General features: G+C 42.5%; 1 pseudogene; it reads right to left on the minus strand.

Moving 5' to 3' along the window:
• Nucleotides 1-1,175: 1,175 nt before the first annotated feature.
• LOC125911397 (40S ribosomal protein S4-like) overlaps nt 1,176-23,440 on the minus strand; it is a 28,023-nt pseudogene continuing 5,758 nt past the window's right edge.

Consider the following 23,440-nt stretch of genomic DNA (forward strand, 5'->3'; position numbering starts at 1 on the left):
AAAAATTAAAAAAAAAAAAAAAAAAAAAAAAAGCACGGTGGCCCCAGGTGCCTGGGGGTGTGGGGAGGGCCCAGGATGCAACGGCGCTTTCCACCCCGCCTCCAAAGCATCCTGGGAGACCTACAGAAGCGGACCCTGACCTCCTGCACGTGGGGACGCCCAACGAGAGCAATCCTTAGGAACCTTTGGGACATTGGGTTTCAGGTGAGGGAGAATGGCTGACCCAGAGAACTGAGGCCACTGGCTGTGCCAGTTAAGCGCAGGCTTAAGCTTCTGGAATCTTCTGTTGAAATCTTAGTTTCTCCGCGTGGGAAACGGACCTCTATATCTGCCTTCCTTATGAGACTCTTGAAAGCCTGCAATCAGACATGCTCCCGCTTGGCCTAACCAAGTCCTGCCTGCAAGTGTCTTCTTAGTACGTCATTGGAGACTGAACCCAGAGAAGTCGTGTGCATCGGAAACTTTGACACTGTGAACACGGAAAAGTCGCAGACCTCACTTGTGGTTCCGGAGTCCCGGCCCGCCTCTTTGGCGGGTGACTCGCCCCATTTCTGCCCTCTGCCCTCGTTGCTGCGCACGCCTGAGCTCTCTCCAGCGCGTAGCTCCCCGCGCGGTTTGTGGGGCTAGAGAACAGGGATGGCTGCCTAGTGGGGAAAGGGCGGAAGTCCAGATGCTCAGGGACTTGGCCCCAGAAGTAGCGAGCTGCCCGGCTGAGAGTCCTGCATTCGCCAACTGGTGCTCGCGGGTCCGGCCCGCGGGGAGCTCGCATTGCAGCAGGTTTGAGAGCCTGGAACTGGCAGAGTGCCGCTCGGGTGCCTAGACTCTCCCCAGGCCAGCGGATCCTGACCCGCTGCGGCCTCGCAGGGCCAGAAGGCGGACAGGACCGCGGGCGGGATCCTAGTACCCCTGATGTCGAGCAGGGCCACGCCTCCTGGTTTATACCGGCTTCCAGACTCACGGCACCGGTGAAAATCAACGACCGCTTCCAGTCTCTCACACAACTCTGTCTCTGAGCGTTAGTGACCTTGTAGGGCCGGATTTTTTTTTTTTTTTTTAAGAGAAAGGAAAGGAAAATAAACGTTGGTTTTGGACCTGATGGGCATTCCTACTCCCACGGCCGCCTCAGAGGCTAAAGAAGGTCACAGACGCTCTCCAATCTCACACACCAGGGGATGTCAAGGTGGGACCGCAGCCGCGTGCGCAGAGGAAGCCGAGGGCTTGTTGCGAGCGGCCCAGGACCCACAGCCTCTGCGCTGTTCCAAGCCGCCAGATGCAGTCGGCTGCGCAACTAGGGTCGGAGAAGCCCGGGATTGGCCCGACGCAGCGAGAGGGGACTCGGTCTGGGTCTCGGCGACCGCCCGGGGATGGCTGGAAAATGAGCCCTGGGGCAGGGAGGGCCCCGCGGCGAGCTGGGTGGGCAGCGCCCGGAACGTTTTTCCAGCGGTGGACGCGCCAGCCTTCTGACCTGCAGGCCTGGTATCCGAGGACAGGGACGGGTGGCTCTTCTAAGCTTCCCCGGAATGCCCGGAAGCACCTGGAGATTTCCTGAAAAGTGTTAGCTCTCCAGATGTTGTTTTGAGGAGAATGGGTTTCACCCTTTCAAAGGGCCGGCACTCTGGAGGGGCTTTTCTATAACGTGACACCGGTGTTTGTGGGGGTCGGGGGGCAAGGTTCTTCTTAGCGTGCCTGAACTTCACACAGCCCCAAGGACCTCAGTTGTTTGCGGGTGGGCGGGTGCACTCGCACGCGTCCCGAACTGCGTGGCAAACGGTCAGCAGAAATCAGCACTCTGGCGACGCCGGGTTTCCTGTCTCGCTGCTTCTCTAAAGTTCATCAGTAAAGGAAGATTTGGAGTATGGCAGCTCAAGTACCTGCAAAAGAGCCCGTCCCCGGGCTCACGCCCTCTGTCTTCCTGTCTCAGACTTCTCTGCCCCACCATTAATTAGTAGCTGAGTTGAGGTCCTTGTACCGCCTCCAGGCCATCACTAAGGAGGGCTCTGGTGAAACGGCATGCGCCTGAGATTGGCCCCCAAGGGCCCCTTGGCCAAGTCTGAGCTCCCACTTCCACCTGCACCATTTACTTGCTTGGCAAATTACTTAACCTTTCTCAGTGTCCTCCTCAGTATGATGGGGATGAATAATAGTCCTACTTCAAAGAAGGGTCATAAGGATTTCATGAGTTATTTCATGTCACACAGAAAGCAGTGTGCCTTATAGGAGGCACTCCATATATGTCATTTCCCTTTATGCACACGTCAGGGGGAACCCAAGATCCTCTCTCTCCTACACTAACGCACAGGCGGGATGAGACCCAGTTGATCAGGATCTGCAGAATAAAGCACTGCAGAGGAGTGAGTGGTCAAAGGTAGGTGAAGGAGCTTAAAAAATGCTAGGCAGCCTTTGACTGAAACGATTTGGGAAAAATTTCTTTTCACTTCCATAATCCAAGGTTATGCTTTTCTGCTCCAAGGTTTGCTATGAAACCTCTTTGTTCATTCTTTCTTTCTCTCTCTTCCTTCCTTCCATTCATTTTCTTTCTTTCCTTCATTAAGGTAACATTAAGGCAACATTAGCTACTCCCACCTTCCAGAAACCCATTTCAAAGGGCAAAGAAAAAGCAAGGAACAAATTTCTTTTTGCATATGACCCAGTGGAAATAATGCAGGCTTAGAAGTGATCTGTCTTCTTGGGGTACCCGAGTGGCTCAGTTGGTTAAGCATCTGACTTTGGCTCAGGACATGATCACAGCTCATGAGTTCGAGCCGTGCATCGGGCTGTGCTGAAAGCTCAGAGCCTGGAGCCTGGAGCCTGCTTCGGATTCTGTTTCTCCCTCTCTCTTTGCCCCTCCCCGACTTGGGCACGTGCACTCTCTCTCTCAAATATAAATAAACATTAGAAAGAATTTTTAAAAAAGTGATCTGGTCTCTACCAGTCAATAAGGGCAAATCCAAAGGGTACCTAGTTGGCTCAGTCGGTTAGAAGTCCAACTCTTGATTTCGACTCAGGTCATAATCTCATGGTTCATGAAATTTAACCCTACATCTGGGCTCTGTGCTGACAATGTGGAGCCTGCTTGGGATTCTCTCTCTCCATCTCTCTCTGCTCCTTCCCCAAGTGTGCACATGTTCTCTCTCTCTGTCTCAAAATAAATACAAAAAGTGTTAGCATATAAGAGCGAACCCATTAACCTCTCTGATTCTTAATTTCCTCATCTGTAAAATGGGGATGATGGTAATGCCTCTTTAAAGGGTCTTTGTGAAAGTTAAAAAAATAAAATACATGTTGAAGCGCTTTGCACTGGTAACCCAGGAGGCTAGAGAGAGAACAATAATAAAAATACAAAATACAAAAATACAATACAAAAGTGATAACATCAACAATAATCCCCAAACAAAACTTAAGCAAAGAAGAGAAACCCAAAAGGACAGATATTTCCAGTGCAGAATGATTAGTGCTTATTTTCATTCACGAAGAAAAGGTTCAATCCAGACATGCAGCCGAACATGAGCTTCAGAGAGGGGGTTTAGGACACTCAGTTATGAGAAGGGACAACTATGCCCCATTTTCCACTCAAAAACTCAAGACCTATCTCCATCAGGCCCAGAGATACTTTCTTATAGATACATCTCAGTTTTTCAAGTATCAATGCAGGAAATTGTCATATAGTAGATGAGGGCTGGCCAAACATGGTCAAAGCATGATAAAATTGCACAGAGTTATTGCAAATATGCTGAAGTGTACTTTTAAAATAGGGAGGGAACCCAGAACCATTTTTTTCCCCTCCTGCTATCAGCTATGGAAGTGAGTATCTGTATAGCTTCTCATTTTAAAGCCTCTTTGCCCCATATAGGTGTATGTCTATTTTGCATCCATAGGTGCAAATAGCCATTTCATTTTCCATTTTGTGTAAGGAGTTTTTAACTTAAATTGTTGGATTTTAATTCATAGTTTCCTTTTTTCTCTCTCTGTTCTTCACATAAAAACCCCAACCTGTCCGACAAAATAGAACTTATCACCTGCAGTTAATTTTGTAAAATCTATTCAGTTATTCTTTGAGTTGTGCTTTCCATCTTCTTAAAAATATGAACCAATCAATTATATTAGCCATATGGCTTGATCATAACAGCTAATTTCCATTTCATAATGTAATTGTTGTTTAAACACTGACAGTTTATTAGTCAAGGTGTTTAGGAAAGTTCTCTGTAGCTCTATCTCTTTTAAATGATGATTGAAATAACCATAAAAGCTCCAAGTCATTAGACTATTAGTTTCATGCTTTTAGATTCTGTGGCCCCTCAGCATTAAATATCTCCAAGGAGACTCTTCCACTTGCTCTATGGTTCTGGAATCACAACATGGGCTATCCAGAGCAGCTTAGTTTTCTTCGCCACACACGGGCTTTCAAGAGCAAGAATTGACATAATGGGAGGGGCTCACAGGGCCATTTAGTCATGTTGGACGTAACTGAGTGCTGGCTGGAGAGGCTGTGAAGTCACACATTGCTGCAAACAAAATGTGTCATCCTTCAGTGATCTTAATGCTTTGTCCATGAAATGTACTCCCTCATGTAAATGACAGTGCATTGAACTGGTGAACAGATGTTCCCCACGATCATCTCAGAATTAGAAGGCTCTGGTTTATGCTTTGCTTTAAGCTCTGGGTTCGTTATTTCCCTAAGTATTTTCCAGAGTCATTTCTGGTTTTTGTCCCCACCCATCTGAGTTTTGATTCTCCTGTGGCCTTACTCTTGGTTTAGGGAAGCAATGTTCCTGACGTTGCAATATGCATCTTGTGGCCCTCCACAAAAATTCACATATAATACATAAAAAAGATGTAGAACATTAACACTAAAACATGCTATATTTAAGGTAATTTGGCCTTAATGCAGCCTGACTTTAATTTGGGGTGTGGTTTTAATGAGCTGCTCTTTATATCTCTGTTTAAAATACAAGAAACACGCCAGGTCAGCTTATCTCCTAGAAGATGGGATTTAAATGCCAGAAGGGTAGTTGGCCTATTAAAAGGCCAAAAGGTTGATTTTAAGTCCATTGTAGAAATGTGAAATCTTTTTGTAAGGTAGCTTAATCTCAACTAGAATTCTAAAAAATTTACATTAAGGTTATACATTTCTTTAGTCATTTATCATCTATTATTAATTATATTTCCTGATAAAGACATCCCATTCAGGTATGCTACATTGAAAGTAACTGTTAAGAGCTTGAGTAGGATTTGTAGATCCTAGCCCTTAAGAAGAGATCTAACATTCTGAGACCGTGCATTTATTTATCCCACAGAGGCTTCCCTGGAGTGGTCCAGAAATTCCCAGACGGAACTTAACATCTTTTTTCTAGATCTGTTCCTCTTCCTACATTCCTTTTCTCAGTTCCTCAGCACCACCATCATGCATGAGTTCGTTCATTCATTCATTCATTCATTCATTCAGCAGATACTATTTCAGCACATGGTAGGTTCCACAGACTGCTCAAGGTATTTGTGATGCAGCAGTAAACAGATGAGACATAATGTCTGCCCCAAAGAACCTCATATTTTCTAGTGGGGGGAGACAGATGGTAATGGAATTATATAATATGGTGTGAGAGATACAGAGAAAGATGTAGCAGGGAAGGCGGATAGAGAATGTTGGTAAGGATAATGTAGTTTTAATAGGGTGGCTAGGAAAGGCCTTACTGGGAAAGTGACATTCAGAGGTAGAGACCTGCGAGTTGTGCCTCATCCACCCCATTTGATACCCCCCATGCCCAGTCATCTGGTGAGCCCCCCAGTTTCACCATGTAATATTTCTCAACTTGATTTCTTCCCCTAACTACTAACACCCAGGTTCAACCACTTATCATCTGCTCTCTGGATTACTACAACAGTCTCCTAACTACTCTCTGCCTCCTGTCTTGTCTCCCCAAATCAGTTTTCTACAAGGCCGTGACAGATTTATCTTACAGGCACATCTGACCATGTCATTTTGGTTAAGACCAAAAAATGGCTCCTTCTGAGCAAGGTAACGCCCTGATGCCCTAATGAGTCATCTAAGCCTTTTGTGATCTTGCCCCTGGTTACTTCTCCAGCCCCATCTCTCGCCCATGCCAGCCTGCTATCTCTGTCCTGAAGTAGAATTTCTTCCTCCATATATAGCACTACACCAGAATTCTGGTATCTCCCTTCATATGTCAGTATAGGTCCTACTTTTATTTTAAGATCCATTGGAGTCATCCCTTCCTCCCAGTGATTTCCAAATTCTACATCCTATCCAGATAGGCTGGGTGCTCCTCCTCTGTGGTCCCATGTGGTCCCTTGTACACATCTTTTTAAAATCACTTTGTCATATTGTTCTGATATAATCTAGAATGGCTCAGTTTCCCCTACCAGACTATGGACTTTCTGAGCATAGAATCGTGTCTTACTCATTTTTTGTAAACTTGGCTTCAACCAGTCAATCAGTGACTTCATTTGTGTCTTGATCCTTCTGTTTCCTCCTGGTGACTGTAAGCTAACCATGACGATTTATAATTTGTGATTAAAATATATGGGAAATAGTCCCAATCCAAGACTGAGTTCAACTCAAGGTGATTATCAGAGAGTCACAGATTTTTAGACTTGGGAGAACAATTCCAGGTGATCTAATTCAACTACCTAACTGACACTCGAAAGCCCTTCTTCAACATTTCCACAAGTTGTAGCATCTAGAGTTCTTCAAGTATGTTGTAATGGTGATAGGAGTGTGGGGAACATTTAGCTGACTGGAGGCTTCCTCTTCCCTCTCTTGCAGTTCAGGATGCTGTGTGTAGAAATAATGAAGCAGGAAGTTATTTGTATTAGAACACATATGTATTTATATACACATACACACACATGCGGGGTAAATTTAAATCTGTAAATTGCTTAAGATGATGAACGGCAGGCTATTACCTAAAATGTTAAACATAAGTTAGGGACTGAACTAGTACCCAGAGAGAAAATTATTTGTAATTTGAAGATAAAACCATCTGTCAAAGCAAGGGGCTCAGAATAAGAAGCAAATGGGTAGGTTAGACTCCATAGATGGATGGCAAGGGACAAGAACCCAACCAGACGAGGGACTGCCAGCTGGAACTGGCAGTCTGGGCACAAGTCTAGCTCTACGCCAGAAGAGGGGACTATAAGCCTTGAGTTAGCCATACCCCACCGCAGAAGCTTTGAGTACCACTTATGGAGTTTTGTGAGGAACACTGTACTTACTTGTGCATATCCTAACTGGACTCAATGCACTCAGCTGCTTAAGCTTGCATTTTACCTATGGGTCAAGAGCCTCTCTCTTCCTATTATCTTTTTTGCTTGCTGGTCTTGTAAGAAATAGAGGTATATCTGTGGGTGTGAGGAAAAACAAACTCTTAAAGAATCTTTAAATTCTGCCTTTGCTCCTTGCTCTTTTTTTTTTAATTTTTTTTTTTTTTGTTTTGAGAGAGAGCAAGCACATGAGAGTGCATGCACATGGGTGAGGAGCAGAGAGAGGGAGAGAGAGAATCCCAAGCAGGCTCCATGCTGTCAGTGCAGAGCCGGTTGCGGGGCTCAATCTCACAAACCGTGGGATCAGGACCTGAGCCCAAATCAAGAGTTGGATGCTTAACTGACTGAGCCTCCCAGGCACTCCGGCTCCTTGCTCTTAGTCTCTAAGTAGTTTACGGCAAAAACTGTCTATTAACAAAGGAAAGTGTTGAACTTAAAAAGCAGAAAACTTGGGGCACCAATGATGGATGATATCTCGTCACCATTGATAATATGGTTAGTAGATTGATTGTTAATTCTAGAGTTAATAGTGATGTTGAGTTGAAGTGGAATCATATTGCCAATCCTGAAGTCATTAGAAGGGCTGAGGGGGGTCCTGTGAGTGGTCATGGGCTTGGGTTAACTATGTGATATGCATGGGTTTGGTGGGTCATTAGGTGTGGTCATGTAGGTATAGACTTACTAACAGGGTGAGGACGTAGGCTTGAATTAGGGCTGGAATTAGCAAATTCAAGGATTGTTAGTAAGACAAGGACGATGAAACTAATGAGAGCAACAGTGGTGCCGATGCTTATTAGAGCTAGAGTGGCCCCTCCAATTAAGTGGATTAGCAGGTGACTAGCAGTAATATTAGCTGTGAGTCCCACGACTAGGGCTGTTAGTTGGCTAAAGAGGCTGATAGTCTCAATAATTACAAGTATTGGAATTACAGGAAGAGGGGTTTCCTGGGGTAGGAATGCTTTCATCTTGCGTCGGAATCTGGTGACTACAGTCCCTTCTCACAGGGGAATGGCCATTCTCAGATTCATTGATAGCTGCGTGGTTGGTGTGAATGAGTGTGGCAGTAGGTCTAGTAGGTTTGTTGAGCCCGTGAATAGGATTAGAGATGTTAGTATTCGGGCTCAGGTTTGTCCTTTGTGATTGTGAATAGCTAGTATTTGTTTTGATGTTGGTTGAACTAGTCATTGTAATGAGATCAGGCGGTTATTGACTAGTCAGTTAGGTGAGGGAAATAGAATGCTTGGGAATATGATGATTAGGATAACAACAAGTAATCCTATTACTGTTGGGGTAATGAAAGAGATTTTTGGCTCAGTTAAGGATCTCACAGTCATGGGATCGAGCCCCACATCAGGCTGGGCACTGAGCATGGAGCCTGCTTGGGATTCTCTCTCTCCCTTTCTCCCTGCCCCTCCTCCACTCACACACATGCTCTCTCTCTCTCTATCTCTCTCTCTCTTTATCAAAATAAATAAACAAACTTAAGAAAAAAAAAAAGGAGAAAACTTACTTTGTCCAGAGGTCATTCAGCCTATCCTAATATAGGCTTTTTTGGCAGCTATTCCTTTGGTTGAATTGAAATCTGTCTTTCTAAGGCTTTCACCCATTGATCCTAGTTCTAACCAGGACCACACAGAACAAATCCAAATGACCTCCCCACATTATGGTTCTTTATATTTCCAGGTGGCTTGCTTGTGTGATCGGAAGTCACTGAACTCATGAATATTGTGTGTTTAGCCCATGCTGGCCCATGGTAGCACTTCATAAATGGTAGCTGTTATTATTAGTTTCATGATCAGACTGCCTTTGAGCCATTCTTTTCTTCATAAGTCAAGCCCTTTTAGAGTCATTGACGTCACAGAATTAACCCAAAACAGAGGTTTCCCCTTAATTGCACCAACAGCTCTAGGTGCAGATGTTAGACAATGGGGTGCTGGACAACTGAAGATGTTCTTCCTTTACCCTCCACTACCTGAACCTTACCTTTGTTAAGTGCCAAATCATTCTTAAAGACTTGACTCAAGGTATTTTTTCCTTGAATCCCTTTCCCCTCCTCCAAGGAGAATTGATTGGTCTATTTCTTCACTTGAATTGAGACTGAATACAATCTGTATTTCTTTTAGATCTCTCTCCATGCCCATATGCACCTCCCCCCTCCCCTAATATCTAGAATGCTGAACTTCTCTTGGTACCTGTATGTCAAGCAGAATGCCTGGAACATAGCATGTGATAAATATTTATTAATGGAAGGATAACATTTTGGGGTATCAGATTATACAATATTTATTTATGCTATATTATCTTTCATTATATGCCAAGACTCTTCTATTCAAGTCACCTAGAAATCATTTCACCCACTGCTGTGTTTGGCCACCAGTCTCTTGTCTCTCACTTCAGCAATGGTGCCTTTTTGTTGCCTTTGCCAATAACAAGAGCGTTGGGGAGTTGGATGGCGAAGCTATTGCCACTGGCATCTTTCCCATGAACCACATCAAAAGAAGCAGGGTGTCTCTAGTGGTGATCACACCAGTTCTTCCCAGGTTAGCACTTCTAGTCGCCACACACGGGTTACCAGTGTCAGACTTGATGAAGTTGGTCATCTTGCCAGTCTCCTCATCATTCTGAATGGTGTTGTTCACCTTGTTGAGGGAATCAGGGTAGCGGACGGGGTGAGAATCATGGGTCACCAGTTGAGGGATTCCTTTTGTTCCCACAACGATCTTTCTCACTTTGCGCAACTTGTACTTGGCCACTCTTGGTGTCAAAGATTAGACGGAAATTCTCTACAGTCTTGTCAGTCTTGATGACATCCATAAACCAGTAAGGTAGGTGATATCAGTTTGGACCTTGCCATGCATCTTAATGAACTGCTGCGTGCAGATCTTCTTGATTTCATCTTTTGTTAGGGCATACTTAAGTCTGTTCCTTAGGGAAATGATGAGGGGGAGACATTCCCAGCTTGTGAGGACTGGCAGATGGGCAAGGAGCAAACACGCTGGTCAGTTTATCCAGCCTCCAATGCTTTGCAGCCGCTACACATTACCGACGCTTCTTGGGACCAAGAACCGTGGTTGCACTAGGCATGAAACGAAGGCTGCCAGGGTGCCTGGCAGTGGTGCGTGCGACCCTTGATCTTGGGGTTGTGAGTTCGAGTCCCACATTGGGTGTAGAGATTACTTAAAAATAAAGTCTTAAAAAAAAAAAAGAAAAGAAAAGATGACTGCTTTCTTCCAGCGTGCTGATAAAATAGCTAAGTTACACAACTTTTACAGCTGGATGGAAATTTAAAAAATTTCTTCTGTGCTTCATTCCTCCATTTCAGTGGTTCTCAACCATGGCTTTGTATTGGAAAGTATTGCAAGTTAAAAAAAAAAAAATCCTGAGGACTGTGTTCTACCCATAAAGATTCTGATGTAATTGGCCTGAGGTGCAGCCTGAGCATCAAGATTTTAGAGTATTATATCTTAGGCTGCTAATTCCAGTGTGCAACCAAACTATTCCCTTTTTGTGGACAAGGAAACTGACGTCCAGAGAGGTCATGTGTCCTGCCCACGCTACATGGTGTGTAGAAGTGAACAAAGAACTCAGGTCTCCTGACCTCTCTTCTAACATACTGTTCATCGCATATGAGCAGTAGTATTCATGTTTGCTTCAAAGAGAGACACCCCTCTCCACTGGGGCACTGGGGAGCAGCCCCTGGTTCATAGGCACAGTGAAGCCTGCTAACCTTCCAATTTTAGGACAAAAGATCGAAAGCAGCTTTCACAGTTCTGAAATATCACCCAATAGTAATGTTTTTGTTTTGTTTTGTTTTGTTTTTGTTTTTGTTTTTGTTTTTTTTTTGCACTGGAAACCAGTGTCACTTTCCTCATTGTCATTTTAGTAAAGGGAATAATCTTACTTTTTTTTTTTTTAAGGTTTATTTATTTTCGAGACAGAGAGAGACAGAGCATGAACGGGGGAGGGGCAGAGAGAGAGGGAGACACAGAATCGGAAGCAGGCTCCAGGCTCTGAGCCATCAGCCCAGAGCCCGACGCGGGGCTCGAACTCACGGACCGCGAGATCGTGACCTGAGCTGAAGTCGGACGCTCAACTGACTGATCCACCCAGGCGCCCCGGGAATAATCTTACTTTTTATGACAATACACTCCTCCTGTGGGAGTAACTTCATTTTGAATGATACCAAGATGCGCTCCGTAAGTTTTTTCATTTATGGCTGAACTGGCCTTTGTCTGTAAAGGATGTTGGCTAGCAACCTAGGATATAATGTTCAAGGCAGATTGTTGTTCCCTCTGCCCTAGGGGAGGGGGACCTGTCCTGCACCACCCTCCAAATACTTGTCCAAACCTCCCACGACTTGACTGAGTGGAATTTTTACTGATACCACTCTCCTAGGTCTGACTTAGGAACTACCAGTTCAACCCACTTACGGACAGTAGAGGGATTATGTTCTGGTTATCTGTTGCTGTGTGACAGATTATTCTGAAACCTGGCAGCCTAAAACATGCCTGTACTTTTGAGGAGCAGGACTCAGACGGGTAATCCTCAGTCCCAAGTGACATTGCTTGAGGTCCATCACCCAGAGGTAATCAGCTGGAATTTAGGCTGCTCTGGAGGGCTCGAGGCAGCTTCACTCACATGTTTGGTTCCTGCAGGCTGGCTGGAAGGTCAGGATCATCTGGGTCTGTGACCGCTCCAGTGATGCTCTCAAGGTACTAGGACTAGGGCAATCTTCTTTTTCTTCTCTTTCTCTCCGCCATCCTTCTCCTTTTCCTCCTTCTCTTCTAATACATGGTTTGGGTTGCCATTTTTTTCTTATATTTTTTATTGTGGTAAAATGCACATAACATACAATTTACCATTTTAACCATTTTAGAAGTGTCAGTTCAGTGGCACGAATTCAATTCACAATGTAGTAAATCGTCTGTCTACTTGCAATTTTTTCATGGCCCCAAGCAGAAACCCTGTACCCATTAAGCGATAACTTCCCATTTCCCCTCCTTCTCAGCCCATAGAAAGCAACTCTGATCTACTTCCTGCCTCTATGAATCTGCCTATTCTAGATACATCGTATTTGTGTCTGGCTTCGTTCATTTAGCATAATGTCTTCAGGGTTCGTGTATGCTTTCGCATGTGTCAGAATCTCATTCCTCTTTAAGGCTGAATAATATTCCATTGTATACACATTTGTTTATGTAACCACATTTTGTTTATGCCTTCATCTGTTGATGGACCCTTGGGTTGCTTCCATCTTTTGGCTATTGTGAATAATGCTGCTGTGAGCATGGGTATACAAATATCTCTTCAGGTCCCTGCTTTCAATTCCTTTGGGTGTATACGTCGGAGTCGAATTACTGGGCCATATGGTCATTCTTTTTTTTTTTTTTTTTTTTTTTAATATTTATCTGTTTGAGAGAGAAAGAGAGAGTGCATGCATGCATGAACAGGGGAGAGGCAGGGAGAGAGAATCCCAAGCCGGCTGTTTGCTGTCAGCACAGAGCCCTACACGGGGCTCGATCTCACCAACCATGAGATCATGACCTGAACTGAAATCAAGAGTTGGACGCTTAACCAACTGAGCCACCCGGGCACCCCATTTCTTTGTTTAGCTTTAAAAAAAATTTTTTTTTAATGTTTATTCATTCCTGAGAGACAGAGATAGACAGAGCATGAGCAGGGAAAGAGCAGAGAGAGAGGGAGACACAGAATCCAAAGCAGGATCCAGGCTCCGAGCTGTCAGCACAGAGCCCAACACGGGGCTCGAACCCACGGACCGCGAGATCATGACCTGAGCTGAAGTCAGATGCTCAACCAACTGAGCCACCCAGGCGCCCCTGTTTAGCTTTTTGAAGAGCCACCCCAACTGTTTTCCATTGCAGCTCCACCAATTTTACACTCCTATCAGCAATGCATGAGTGTTCCAATTTCTACACATTTTCACCAACATACTTTATTTTCTGGTTTTTTAAAAATAATAATCATCCTAATGGGTGTGAGGTATCTTATTGGGCTTTTGATATGTATTTTCCTAATGACTAGTGACACTGAGCATCTTTTAATGCTTACTGGACGTTTGTACGTTCTATTTGGAGAAATGTTTATTCAAGTCCTTTGCCCATTTTTAAGTTGTGTTATTTTGTTGTTGTTGTTAAGCTGTATATTTGGACTTCTTACATGACAGCTCATGGTGTTCAGAGAAAGGATTCCAAGACATCCAGGTAGATGCTGCCAGACTTCTTATGCTTAGCTTCAGAAACCTCACGACCTCACTTCTGCTGTATTTTATAGGTCATGCAGGCTCCTGAGGTCAGCCCAGACTCTAGGAGAGGGGGTAGCAAAAAATCTGCAACCATTTTCAATCTACCAGAGTATAATATTAAAATTAACTAAAACAATCCAAATGTTTGAATAATAGTAATAATAATAAAGACTGGGGCTACAACTTGGGATTAATACAATTTCTTTTCTCCTGAGGTCTTGAAGGACTTTCACCCAGGAAAGCCTTCACTATGGCATTTTTCATATTTTAGAGGTCTTTAATTATGATGTAGGGATGAGCACAGTTACTTGGTTTTTAAAATACACTTAGCTTGTCTGCTTTATAATGACAGAGTGAGGCAGGAGGCCTGGGTTTCAGTCTCAGATCTGCCAATAACTGGAGGAATGGCCTGTCTGGGAGGATAAGCTAGGAAACCAGCTGTTTCCGACTATTTGCAAAATTTTCCACCACCATCTGCTAATTTCAAGTAGATAAACATGGCCCTTAGTAGAAGAGATAATTTTATTATTATTATTTTTAAAATATTTTATTTTTAAAAAATCTCCAACCTGGGGCTTGAACTCACAACCCCAGGATCAAGAGTTGAAAACTGTACCAACTAAGCCAGCCAGGCACCCCGAAAGAGATAATTTTAGTAATTTAATTCTTTTTTTAAAAGTTTATTTATTTATTTTGAGAGAGAGAGAGAATGAACAGAGGAAGGACAGAGAGATAGAAGGAGAGAGAGAATCCCAAGCAGGCTCTGTGCTCTCAGCACAGAGCCCCATGCAGGGTTTGATCTCACAGACCATGAGATCATGCTCTGAGCCAAGATCAAGAGTTGAACTTAACCGACTGAGCCACCCAGGTGCCCCAGTAAGTTTATTCTTCAAAACGTATACGAGTCATGGATGCATCTCAAGGACATCTATACTGAGTCTTGAGCAGATGAAAGTTTCCTGTTTCTTCCCTATCTGACCAGGACCCCTGCTTTGTATTACTGCAGGATTACAGTAGCTTCTCTTAGCCCTCCCCTAGGGCAAGGGGCTTTCGTTTCTACCCCTTCCATAACAGAAGCCGTGGATCTTTGCTTGAGTCCCTAATTGGGAGGCTTTGCTACCTTCTCCTGCTCCTCAGATGCTCAAAGCTTTTGCTTCCTATGAGAGAGGGTTTGGGGGGAAGTGGGCTATATTTCATACCTCTCCCCCAGTGGTACCTGATCATTACCTGCATGCTTGAGCCCTGAAAGGGGATTCTCTCTTATCCCTTGCCCTTCCCCCAATCTCCCTTGTGATAATCTGGTGGATAACAGCTTGGGAATAGGTGCAATGTTACTTGTAAAAGTCTGTGATTCCCTTTTTTTTCTAAACTGAAATAGCGCACATTCAGTCTTTAAGAATTGGTTGAAAGTTTAGCCGTTTTCTTCTTACCTACCTTAATGGTGGCCATTCCTTACTGCCATGCTGTAACAAAGGTAAAAATTCATGTGTTCGCTTTTTTCTTGGAGGGGTTTGCCACTCTTTGGAATTTAATTCACTTAGCTGCCTTGTGTACTCAGGTTTCTAATGGATTCAAGAAAAATTATGATTTTGTAGATTATCTGTTTTTCTTGTTCTTAGGATGGGAACAATGCTCTCTTTTTTTTTTCTAATTTTTTTTAAACGTTTATTTATTTTTGAGACAGAGAGAGACAGAGCATGAACAGGGGAGGGGCAGAGAGAGAGGGAGACACAGAATCTGAAACAGGCTCCAGGCTCTGAGCTCTCAGCACAGAGCCTGATGCGGGGCTCGAACTCACGGACGGTGAGATCATGACCTGAGCCGAAGTCGGACACTTAACCGACCGAGCCACCCAGGCACCCCTGGAAAAATGTTCTCTTGAAGCTTTCTAGATCCTAAGCAGATGTGGAACTCTGGGGGTACCTGGCTGGCTCAGTCGGTAGAGCACACACCTCTTGATCTTGGGGTTGTAAGTTTGAGCCCCACAACTGGTGTAGAGATTACTGAAAAATAAAATCTTAAGGGGTGCCTGGGTGGCTCAGTCAGTTAAGTGTCCAACTTAGCTCACGTTGTGATCTCACAATTCATGAGTTTGAGCACCACATCTGGCTTCACGCTGGCAGTGTGGAGCCTGCGTGGGATTCTCTCTCTCTCTCTCTCTCTCTCTCTCCCTGTCTCTCTGCTCCTCTCTCTCTCTCTCTCCCAAAATATGTAAATTAGAGGCCCCTGGGTGATTCAGTCATTTGAGCATCCAACTTCGGCTCAGGTCATGATCTCATGGTTTGTGAGTTCGAGCCCCACATCTGCCTTGCTGCTGTCAGCGCAGAGCTCGCTTCAGATCCTCTGTCTCCCTCTCTCCCTCTGCCCCTTCTCCACTCATGCTCTCTCTCTATCAATAATAAATAAACATTAAAAATTTTTGAAAATAAATAAGTAAACTATTGGGGTGCTTGGAGAGCTCAGTTGGCTAAATGTCCAACTCTTGGTTTCAGCTCAGGTCATGATCTCAAAGTTCATGAGGTCAAGCCCCAGGTCCTGCTCCACACTGACAGCACGGAGCCTGCTTGGGATTCTCTCTCCCTGTCTCTCTGCCCCTCCCCTACGCACACTCTCTCTCTCCAAATAAACCTAAAAATAAATAAACTCTTTAAAAAAGAATTTTTAGGGGCACCTGGGTGGCTCAGTCGGTTAAGCGTCCGACTTCAGCTCAGGTCACGATCTCGCGGTCCGTGAGTTCGAGCCCCGCGTCGGGCTCTGGGCTGATGGCTCAGAGCCTGGAACCTGCTTCCGATTCTGTGTCTCCCTCTCTTTCTGCCCCTCCGCCGTTCATGCTCTGTCTCTCTCTGTCCCAAAAATAAATAAACGTTAAAAAAAAATTAAAAAAAAAAAGGATTTTTAAAAAATCTCAGAGAGATTGAGGGCTCAGTTCTAGATTATTGCCATAGAGGGAATATTGCAATAAAGTGAGTCAAATGAATTTTCGTGTTTCCTAATGCATATAAAACCTACACATTTTACACTATACTGTAGCCTAGTAAGTATGAAATAGCATTGTGTCTAAAAAATAATGTACATACCTTAATTAAAAATATTTTATTGCTAAAAATACCATCACTTGAACTTTTAGTGAATTGTAATCTTTTTGCTGGTGGTGGAGGGTCTTGTCTCAATGCCCCATGCAGGGTTTGATCTCACAAACCGCGAGATCATGATCTGAGCCGAGATCAAGGTGCTGGTTGCTGAAGGTTGGGGCGGCTGTGGCACTTAGAAAAAGAAAACAATGACGTTTCCTCCATTGATTCTTTCTTTTGTGAATGATGTCTCTGTAGCATGTGATGCTGCTTGATAGCATTTTGCCTGCAGTAGAATTTCTTTCAAAATTCGAGTCAATCCTCTCAAACCCTGCTGCTGCTTTATCAACTAAGTTTATATAATATTCTGAATCCTTTGTTGTCATTTCCATCATCTTTATGGCATCTTCACCCGGAGTAGCTTCCATCTCAAGAAACCGCTTTCTTTTCTCATCCATAAGAGCAATTCCTCATCTGTTTAAGTTTTATCATGAGATTGCAACAATTCTGTCACATCTTTAGGCTCCACTTATTCCTTTTTTTAAAGATTTTGTTTTTAAGTAATCTCTACACCCAGTGTGGGGTTTGAACCTATAACCCCAAGAACAAGAGTTGCATGCTCTATCACCTGAGCTAGTCAGGTCCCCCCACGTTCCACTTCTAATACTAGTTTTCTCGTTATTTCGACCACATCTGCAGCTACTTTCTTCACTGAAGTCTTGAACCCCTTAAAGTCATTCATGAAGGCTGGAATTACTTCTTCCAAACTCTTGTTAATGTTAATATTTTGACCTCCTCCCATGAATCACGAGTGTTCTTAATGGCATGTGGAATGATAAATCCTTTCCACAAGGTTTTCAATTTACTTTGCCCAGATTCATCAGAGGAATCACTATCTATGGCAGCTGTAACCTATAAAATGTATATCTTAAATAATAAGACTTGAAAGTCAAAATTACTCCTTGATCCCTGGGCTGCAGAATGGATGCTGTGTTAGCAGGCATGGAAACAACATTAATCTCATTGTACGTCTCCATCAGAGCTCTTGGGCGACCAGGTGCATTGCCCATGTGCAGTCATATTTTGAAGGGAATCTTTTTTTCTGAGCACTAGGTCTGAACAGTGGGCTGAAAATAATCAGTGAGCCATGTTGTAAACAGATGTGCTGTCATCCATAGGCTTTGTTGTTCCATTAGGCACAGGCAGAGTTGATTGAGCATAATTCTTAAGGGCTCTAGGATTTTTGGAATGGTCAGTGAGCATTGGCTTCAACGTAAAGTCACCAGCTACATTAGGCCCTAACAAAGAGTCAGCCTGCCCTTTGAGGCTTTGAAACCAGGCCTTGACTTCTCCTCTGTAGCTATGAAAGTCTTAGATGGCCTTTTCTTCCAATCTAAGGCTGTCTCATCTACACTGAGAATCTCTTGTTTAGTGTAGCCACCTTCATTCATGATCTTAGCTAGATCTTCTGGATAACTTGCTGCAGCTTTCACATCAGCGTTCCCTGCTTCTCCTTGTACTTTTATGTTACAAAGGCAGCTTCTTTCCCCAAAGCTCATGGACCCACCTCTGTTAGCTTCCAACTTTTCTTCTGCAGCTTCCTCACCTCTCTCAGCCTTCACAGAATTGAAGAGCATTAGGGTCTTGCTCTGGATTGGGCTTTGGCTTAAGGGAATGTCATGGCTGGTTCGATCTTCTATCCAGACCACTAAAACCTTCTCCATATCAGCAATAAGGCTGTTTCACTTTATCATTCGTGTGTTCACCGTGCACTTTTAACTTCCTTCAAGGACTTTTCCTCTGTATCCACAACTTGGCGAACAGTTGTGGCACAAGAGGCTTAGCTTTCAGCCTAGGTCAGCTTTTGACATGCCTTCATCGCTAAGCTTAATAATGTCTAGCTATTTATTTATTTAGAGAAAGAGCAAGCACGCAAGTGGGGAGGGGCAGAGATGTTAAGAAATAAAGAAATAAGTAAATACATAAATAACTATATTACAGAAATTTTCAAGAAGGAGAGACAGAATCCCAAGCAGGTTCTCCAGTGTCAGCACGGAGCCCAACACAGGGCTCAAACCCATGAACCACGAGATCATGACTTTGAGCCTAAATCAAGAGTCTGATTAGCCACCCAGGTGGCTCTCTAGCTTTTGATTTAAAGTGAGAGATGTATGATTTGTCCTTTCATTTGAACACTTGGAAACCACTGTAGGGTTATTAATTGGCCTAATTTCAATATTGTTTTGTCCCAGGGAATAGGAAGGCTTGAGGAGAGGGAGAGAGAGTGGGGAATGGTTGGTCAGTGGAACAGTCAAATACACGAAACTTTTATTGATTTGGTTCACTGCCTTATATGGGTGTGGTTCGTGGCACCCCAAAACAATTGCAGTGGTCACATCAAGGATCCCTGATCACAGATCACCATAATAAATATAATAATAGTGGAAAAGTTTGAAATATTGCTAGAACTACCAAAATGTGACACATTTTGTGAGCAAATGCTTGTGACACAAAGTGAGCAAATGCTCTTGGAAAAATGGCACCAATAGACTTGCTGAATGCAGGGTTGCCACAAACCTTCAATTTGTAAAAAACCGCAAATTCGTGAAGGGCAAAAAAGTAAAGCATAATAAAATGAGATATGCCTGTATTTTAAAAACTCCTTGTGGGGCACCCGGCTGGCTCAGTCAGTAGAGCGTGCAAGTCTTGATCTCAGGGTTGTAAGTTTGAACTCCACATTGGGTGTAGACATCACTTAAAAATAAAAAAATACATAAATAACTATATTACAGAAATTTTCAAAAATTCAAAAGTATCTCTTCATAGTCTAGTGTGAGCTTTTTTATTTGGGATGGGGTCCTAAGAGATTCAGTGGGGTCAAAAGTTATGCATATTTTACATTTTGATAGAAAATGTCAAATTGTCATTCAAAAAATCTGTAACAATTACATTCCCATCAAACACTGCATGAGTAGTACCAAAAATCTTAACCTAACTTGAAGATTTGAGGCATTTACTTTAAAGAAAATGACAAAGCTATAAAGTGTCCAGTTTGATCCACTGGAAGACATTCTCACTGTAAAAGTCAATTGGCCCATTCAAAAAAGCATTTCATAGGAAGAAGTAAACATTGGTCTTTAGTTCTTTTAGTCCAGTATTTATAGCTGAAACTGTTTCTATTCAAATTCAATTCACCAAAATTTAGTGCTTAACCACATGAACAACACTTCTCATTTCTATTAGCTTCCTATCCTTGTACATCAGTGACTTTCTTTCTTTCTTTCTTTCTTTTTCTTTCTTTCTTTCTTTCTTTCTTTCTTTCTTTCTTTCTTTAGATTCAAAGGAAGCAAATTTATTTTAAATAGGATACACATATATAGATCAGTGTCTTCCAAGCATAGACCCCTTTTAAAGAGCATCAGTGACTTTAGTAATGGCTCTGATGATTTCTGTCATTAGCAAAGAATGTGCTTAACTCTTGGCATTAAAGTAAATGTGGCTACATGACATTCTATAGCTTCCAGTTAAAACAAAAACCAAAACAAAACAAAGCAAAGCAAGAAAGAAAAACATCAAACAGGTTTGCTTAAATTCCCATATTTCTGATTATTCTAAATTCTATTCAATAAATATTTATATTTAGTTTTTGCAATATGCATGTGTATTCTATGTACTCAGAGGATTAAAAATTAGATATGGTTCCTTTTTCTAAGAACTTCCATGCATACAAAATATGTTTTAGAGGAATCTTTCCATCTATTCATCCATCCATCCATCCATCCATTCATCCACTTATTCATTCAGTAAAAATTTGTCTCTAGTGTCCACTCTGTTGTAGTATTGCATTCAGAACTCAAAGTTGAATAAAAGATGGTCTCTGTATTCAATGAAAGAAGGACAATCCTGCGGGAGAAACAGATAATGCTCATGTCCTACGAGGGGGTTAGAGCAAGCTTTCCAAGAAAGGTGGCATTATAGATGTCTGAAGGATATGTAGGATTTCAATAGGTTGTGTAGGAGAAGGTTCACTCCAGGTCAAGTGAATATGAAATACGCTGGGCAAAGGCAAGCAGGTGCAAAAGTGCACTGGAGAATAGGTTGGAGGGGGAGGTTGAGCGATACAGCAGATGCTGAAATTCAATTTAGAAAAACGTTAGCTAGGATCAGTAAGGAGAAAGGGTATCGTTATGGGTAAAAATGGTTAGAGAAGATTTTGTGGAGAAGGAGGAGGCACTTAAATACAACCTTGAAGGGTGAGGAGGATTTGATAGGCAGATTGTAGGTGTGAAAAAGTACTAGAGGCAGAGAGAACAGTATAAGCACAGATTTGTGTCCTTAGGGGGCAAAGGAATGGATCTATGTTGGAAATAGGAAGTATTTAACATTGTATCACCTGCTTTCCTGTATTAGGGTTTTCACGTAGGCTATTTTCTCTTCTTTCTATCTCTTCTTTCTATCTTCTTTGCCTGTAACACAATGCTTTTGTAGTCATTAACAACAAACCCAAGTTAGGGGGACCAGGGGTTTAGTCCTTAATTCACAGTCCCATCAGGGCTTCATTTCACTGTGATTATCTGGGTTCTTCTCTCTCCTATATGTCGGCTTTATTTTCAAGCTGGCTTTTGTCCTCATAGAGAGGTGGCTGCCACTAGCAGGGAGGCTTTCCCTGATCTCCCTGACTAAATTAGAGCCTTCCTGTTCTAGCTCAAAGTACCCTACAATTTTCCTTCACAACGCTTATCACCTTTAAATTATACACTTACTTGTTCTTGGTCTCTCCACTAAACTCTCAGCCATGTGAGAGCAGGGACCGTGAGTATTTCTCCACACAGGTCCCTAGATGGCACATAACAGGCATTCTGTGAAAATGTGTGAAATGAATGAATGGATTCATCTCAACTTCTATTCAATAAGGAGAAATCTTACTTTGATCAGTTTCAAAATTACTCTTGTGCCTGGGGAGAGGGAACATAAAAGTGAATACTAAGCTCAGAGCTGTGGTAACAATGTGACCCAAAACTGATAAGTCCGGTGCACAACAGAGTAGCTACTCCAGGAATTACATGGATTAAAAGACTCACTGTTATTGTAAATGACACTGTCAAATGCTAGTTTTGCATAAAAAGTCTTGCCATTTGTAAAAATATGCATTCCCACTTTTTTTATATTACCAAGGTTATATCTCACAGCAGAGCAAAATTTAAAAAATGCACTTAAACACAGACCAGGACGATCTTGCTTTTCTTATAATAAATTATCTGCATCAGAAACGCACAATCATGGAACCGAAGCTATAAAGAGGTTTTTATATGGGCTAAAGAAATGATTATAAGCCAGTAGAACTGCTGGCATTCAAAATACACATTTTGACTCCTGGTTGTTTCAAAATTTATTTTCGTATTAATTTTGGCACAGTTTTCAATTAGAGGGATTTAAGAAGAATCAAGTTTATTACTTTGAAATATTTATGTCATGAAATGTGGGTATAGTCTATCTCATCAACCTAAGCATTCTGGTTAAAGATGTTCGGAAAATCCACCTGTAGAGCATTCATTAAATTTGTCAAATTATTTGGACAGCCTTAATGTAATTACTTTCTGTGCTTTTGGTGGGAAAAAAAGTCTCATTGTCTCGTTGTCGGATTGGCTCTGAAGTGTTTTAGTGAGCATACTAACTGGTTATTGATTTCATCACTTTTTTAAAAAAAAGATTTTATGTGGAAGTACTCTCTACACCCACCATGGGGCTCGAACTTACAACCCCAAGATCAAGAGTCGCGTGTTCCACTGACAGAGCCAGCCAGGTGCCCCTGATTTTATTACTTTTTAAAATAAACATATTTTTGCATTGTTGTGCAGAAACAACCAAAGTATCATATGTTTAGGTTCCTGCTAGAATATGTGAAGAACTATATTTAATTTTATTTCATAGTCTTTTATCCAGTTTTAAGTTACTTGAATTTACAGAGCCTGAAATTTTCAGTTCAGTATACTGATATGGAAATTAAAGATTTAAGGAATATTTGTTCCATAGGGAATCTGAAATCAGCATTTGGCAGGATGGATGTGGGCTAATCTATTTAGTGTAATAGTTTCACTTTATTAAGCAATCTCTGAGGGTAAGCGTTCATTTGGGAAAATAAATCATTGATTCAAAGGACTCTATCTTTCTGCCTTTCACCCATTGTTTGCCCTTACTATTTTCTATATTATAAATAGTACTGATTAAAAGTGTTAAGAATCTCATTATATGAAGAAATAAAGACAATATGTACAATTTAAGAAATAAAAATCTCGGGCCCTTACTTTATAACAAGGCATGTTTTCTGGATTGTACGAGACACAGGTAAAGCACGAGATGGATTTTTGCATGGCTTAAGGATCTGTTGGCACTTTTTAGTGGGTCATCGTTATGCTTCAGTCTTCTTCTGTTCTGCTTATGAAAACTTTATAGACGTGTTTGAAATCATTACACCCTGCACAAAACCAAAACAAGAAATTATCTTTTCATTAAAATGTTGCATTTTTAGAGAGGCTCCTGGCTGTTTCCCAAATCTAGGTTGGGTTTTTAATATCCCATTAAGAGAGCCAGCTTAGCCCAGTGAGCTAAAAACTGACATCAGGACATCTGTGTCCCACTGTTATTTAAACGATAACTTTGGATAACTGCCCAAGATTTTTGTGCCCCAGTTCTCCATCCATAAAATGCTTTGCAGTAGGTGTTCAGTGTTAGTTAAGTGAATGAATGAACTAGAAGTAACCATACTAACATGGTGCTCACCACATGCTGGGGACTTTACATGCAATGTGACACCGAAGCTGTATGAAGTAGA

Source organism: Panthera uncia, assembly GCF_023721935.1.
Source record: "Panthera uncia isolate 11264 chromosome C1 unlocalized genomic scaffold, Puncia_PCG_1.0 HiC_scaffold_3, whole genome shotgun sequence".
Classification (NCBI taxonomy): domain Eukaryota; kingdom Metazoa; phylum Chordata; class Mammalia; order Carnivora; family Felidae; genus Panthera; species Panthera uncia.